The sequence below is a fragment of the Phoenix dactylifera genome, chromosome 12, assembly GCF_009389715.1.
Source record: "Phoenix dactylifera cultivar Barhee BC4 chromosome 12, palm_55x_up_171113_PBpolish2nd_filt_p, whole genome shotgun sequence".
Taxonomy (NCBI): domain Eukaryota; kingdom Viridiplantae; phylum Streptophyta; class Magnoliopsida; order Arecales; family Arecaceae; genus Phoenix; species Phoenix dactylifera.
The window spans coordinates 11,493,750-11,498,978 of NC_052403.1; the positions used below are offsets into that span (position 1 = coordinate 11,493,750).

Genomic DNA, 5,229 nt, shown 5'->3' on the forward strand with positions numbered 1-5,229 from the left:
TTTTTATTTCGTGTCAGAAATAGTTATGCAAGATCTACCATTAACAGAGAAGCCCTAACAAACCACATCGGTCTTCCGAGACCCACATTTTACACCCTCTCGACAACAGTGGGGTCACCAAAGGCGTATGAATTTATGGAGATAAAAAGACGGTGGATATCAAAAAACCTACATAGTGCAAACAGTGGGGTCCCGACGAGGGTTCAGCGAAATAGGGAGAGCGACACGTGAAGATCAAATGGACCGGCCACCATTTCCGCCTCTCAGGCTCTCGGCAGCATTCGTTAGCTGTGGGGCAAGGACAAAGAGGGACCGAACGTGTCGCGACTCTCATTCGCCACTTCTTCCGAAAGCCACCAGGATTCCGCGCGTTCTGAACTCCGCCCATATAAAACGCGCCCCAATCCCGCATTCCCGTCGCTTCTAAAACTGTCGGCGGAAACACCAATCGTTTCTTTTCACAGGGAGGATAGCGAGAGAGAGAGAGGTCGAGTGGGCGTTCGGGTCGCGAAGGGAGGGAGGCGGGCGGATCTGGGGAGGCGAGGATCATGAGGAGAACGGGGGTCGGACGGGGGGACCGGCGGCGGAGTTGGAGGAGGCGGGGAGGGAGGTGGAGTGGGGAGATGAGACCCGGTGGGGATGCTGGTCCAGAAGCGGCCGGCGGATCCCGGGGCTGCGGCGGCGCCGGAGGTGCGAGTGCGGATCTCGTACGGCCCTGCCAGGTACGAGGTGTCCGTCAGCTCCCTCGCCACCTTCGGTAAGCCCACTACAACCCCTCCTGCCGGCTTAGCACTCCTCCCGCGGCGACCTTGTCTACTGGGGCAAACCCTAGCGAATTAATTACCGCAATTCTTTTCTTGTTGTTGTTGTTGTTTTCTCTGGTGAATTGCCAGAATTGCCCCACAGTTTTGTTGACCAATTCTCATCGGGACTGCTAGTTTTCCAGTTGCTCGGAACTATTTTTGCTCTTCCAGCTCTTTAATTTCATATGATACTATTTCCTCGTTCTCCGCAACCAGAAAAATTTAGAATATAAATGCTAAAACCAGCTGGACTTTTGAGAGTCGTGCACAAACATCAGTTTTTTTTTTGCTTGGTTTTATTGTATTTTAGCGAAAAAAATTAAAACTAAATCTGATTATTTTTGTCAAAATGCGTGGTAATGTCTTACCGTTATTCCAGAAATGCCCTTCCCTGCGGGTAATATTGAGTAGATCTTGTTTACCCCTTGCCTCGTATGTTCTTTGATCCGACGGTCGACATCGTCTGGAAATGGTGGGCCGTAATAATAAAGACGTCGGTACTTGATCGTAGTTAGACCATTCTTTAAAATTCGTACCCTCCACCGACAGCGGTTAATTTCGCGGTTTGGTGCGTGAATCCGGTCACCGGCAGTCGATCACCGGAATGCTGAGGTTGAATGCCTTTTGCTTTGGTCTGCATGCAGGGGAGTTGAAGAAGCTTCTGACGGCGGAGACGGGGTTGCAGCCGGGGGAGCAGAGGCTGATGTACAGAGGGAAGGAGAGGAGGGACGGCGAATACCTGGATCTTTGTGGAGTGAAGAACCTGTCGAAGATGGTGTTGGTCCAGGACCCGACGAGCCTCGAGAGGAGATACGTGGAGATGAGGAGGAATGCCAGGATCCATAGCGCCCAACGAACCATCTCCGACGTATCTCTGGAGGTCGACAAGTTGGCCGACCAGGTGTGGTGATTTCTACTTTGTGATCCCTCGTCACGTTTTTAGATTACAATTTATGTATTTGTTTCAAATTTGGAATTTATGAATGCCTTATAATTCTTTATTACTTAGTTTCCTTGATTCTGTGATCTCAACGGGAGGTGGTGTATTGATATTAACCCTGTCTAGTTGTGGAAAATGAGACTTCGTTTGAGTAAGACTGGAATCAACTACACTTGTCCTACTTCAACTTGTGGTAAAGTTATCCTGCCTTTCCAAATGAGTAGCTTAATCTTGATTTATCCGGTTGAAACAAGAAGAAATAGGCGTTTCAATTCTGTATAATGTTGTTTCTTGCCTCTGGAAAAGAGTAGGGGTGGAAAACACAAATTTGCAAATGGTTGCTGAGCAGAATAACCTGAAAACTGGTCATCTCTCTTTATTCTGCTTGGATTCCAAAGCAAACGGAGTCTAAATGTTAGGAGAAATTCATTTGAAGTTGGCTGTGACAAGAACTGAGCACACGCTATGCACAGGGTTTATTAAAGAGAGAGGAGCATGTTATGGATAGCTGTGATTCCGTAAAATTCATGATTGTTTGGAATATTTTAGAATAAACTTTAACTTCCTATTTTAGTCTATGTGCTTCTTTTTGCCTCCACTCTTACTTAGGAGGTGGGATACCACAATTGTCATCTATAACTTTCAGCCACATTGAGCATATGTGTTATATAAATTGGAGATAGAGATGAAGATAGTATAATGTCTGATGTGTCAGGTGAAAGATGAGATTTGGCCCTTACAAGAAAATATGTGGAGGTTATGTATGGCTTGTAAATAAATGAGTTAAGGCTTCTCTTAGTTATTTCAATATTGATATAATTAATGTATCAAGATGTTCTATTGAATCGTTATATTAAAGGTTCGTCAAATGGGTTATTTGAAGATCAGGAGTGCAGAGTACAGGACAGAGTGTTGAGCAATAATCAAGATGATAACGTTCCTGTGGGAAAAGAGGAGTGCTTAAAATAAGGGACCTAGATTCTTTACATGAAAAAACTAAGTTCGAGTTGCCATATGAGAGGATGAAGACCATCATATTCCTACAGCCCCACCCGAGAAGAAGGAAAGAGGAAAACGAAACGAAAGAAAAGAGTATAGAATTTGTCAATGGATTTTCCTACAGACACTGTCCCATAATGACGGTGAGAATTCATTTGTAAGAAATAAAGTTAAAATGATGTCACAGTCCTTTGATTGGTTACTGATGCAACTATAAAATTATTATAGCTTTTGATGTCAACACGACCCTTATGTACTGCTTCTAATAAATTTCAAGATTTTGATAATAGGCGTATCCCTTTATTAGTATTATGTATAAACTTCATGTGCTTATTAATTGCCAAATTTCTTTTGTTTCCAGGTTACTGCCATAGAGAAATCTATATCCAATGGGGAATAAGGTAGCAGAAGTACAGATCACAACATTGGATAGAATTGCTTATGAGACAAGCAGTCAAACTAGATTGTATCCCTACTGAAGGAGACGCTTCTTCCCAGAAAAATCTACAGGTCTAGCACTGACTGTTCCTTTTCTTTTCCTTATTTAGTTATCCAAATATAGGGTTCTACTAATAATCCATATGGATGTGCCAGTGAAACTAATGACAGAAATGTGGCAAGTGCTTTATCCTAATAAACCATATATCAACTTAGAAACTAGAGTACAATCTATACCAAATGCCTTGATTTCAGAAAGAGTAAACTAAAAGTTAAAAATTCTAAAATTTGGCAGACATATTGATGTTATTATAGAGATTAAGTTATTAATTGATATCCTCCTGGCTTGTGGTTTTAACATATATTCCTATGCTCTGTCATTCAGCAGACACATTTAGTTTGCAGAATATTTATGTCATTGGCCTACCTGTCCATAATAACCCTGACAGTATATCTGAAAGCCATATGCTTGAAGGACAGAAACTCTGAAGTATCAGATCCTCTTTATGCGTATATTAAGTACATGTTAATGAAATTTCACCAGCAAATATCATAGTATTTGTGGAAAAAAAAGGTGGTGAAAACTAGGGAAAGCATGCTAATGAAAATGTCAAGCTGAAAGTAGTAACATTTTTACAACTAGATGCAGATTGAATCTTGGAAAAGCCTATTTTCAGGTACTGATACCTGTTAGTGATCATTAGAGTGTCATAGAAATATATGCAACCTTGTGTGCATCTCATAAATTTTTACTTGTTATCACACTTGGGCAATTGAGAATGACTTGTCTTCTAAAAGTTTTCCTTCCAAAAATAGTCATCATCTATCCTTGACTTCATAAATTATTAAAGAGATTTGGATGACTGCTCCTGATCTTTGATGCGTGAATTGTTCACTGAATTATCAGTTAAACAGAGATTGTCCTGTTATTCCATTGAAAATCAAAAGTTTCATATTCAGTGAAAAGAAAGTTAATTGCCAGTGATTATTGATGACTCTCCGTCTTTTCTTTTTTGTCACATAAAGGTTTTGCATGCTGATATTTCCTAGCTTAATTCATTTTTCATAGTCTACTTGAAGCAAAAACTGCATGAAGATTGAAGCATGAGACACTTATTTATTTTTTCACAGGCTAAGAGGGTGCAAAAGTGTGTTGAAATTTTAGATGTTCTCAAGATCTCAAATGCCAGATTAAATCCTGTGGTCATTACAACTAAGTGGGAAATATTTGATCCCCCAACAACGACACGATGGGAATTTTTTGACTGAAGATTCTCTAGTTTTACCCTGCTCATCTTTCATTCGTTTAATGTGCCTTATAGCTGATAGGCCATGAACAAGCTAAGTGTATTCATTACCTTCTATCAATTGATTGACTCAATAAAAGCACTGTCTCTGCCATTCATGGTTTATCATTCTAATTTTTATAGCGATGATATTTGTATCAGCCATGTCAGAAATTATAATTTGCAAAAAATCACTTTGCCGAGCTTTTCTTGTGGTCATGAAATGAGGATTAGTGTGTTCACTATTTGAAAGCTTCTTCCCAGAGTGATCTGGCTGTGTGTCACTTGTGAAAGTTCTAGGTCTATGTGAACCAGATGGTACGATGACCAAAAGCTCCTTCTAAGGTGAGTAACACGAGTTTCCTATCAGATGCAGAGCAAAAAATCATGAAGTTCTAATTTCTAATACAATAAGATTTTCAGCAAAATTACTTGTCCTTTCTTTCTTTATAGCTGAAAATCATGCAGTTAACAAAAAAATATAGGTCTCGCCATGTTCTTCCAGGCTCTAATAGTTCTGGATAGATCCATCAGTGCATATTTTGCAGTCATCTAAAGAGTGTTTTCTTTGTTGAGTTGAGGGAACATCCTCTAATAAAATACAGGATAATTGCAGTAGTGTGCACTCTTTACTATCTGCTGGCTTCTGCATAACATGTTATATATTGGGTGTATCACCCATGTGCTAATTTACACTACTTGCCATAGTTAAGACCTAATGGATTCGACAAAAGATTTGCATGACTTTTATGATCATTATAAG

At 40.4% G+C, this 5,229-nt stretch overlaps 1 pseudogene; it reads left to right on the plus strand.

Annotated features, from left to right (window-relative positions):
- Positions 1–639: 639 nt before the first annotated feature.
- On the plus strand, positions 640–4,529 carry LOC120112762 (annotated as a pseudogene).
- Positions 4,530–5,229: the final 700 nt, after the last annotated feature.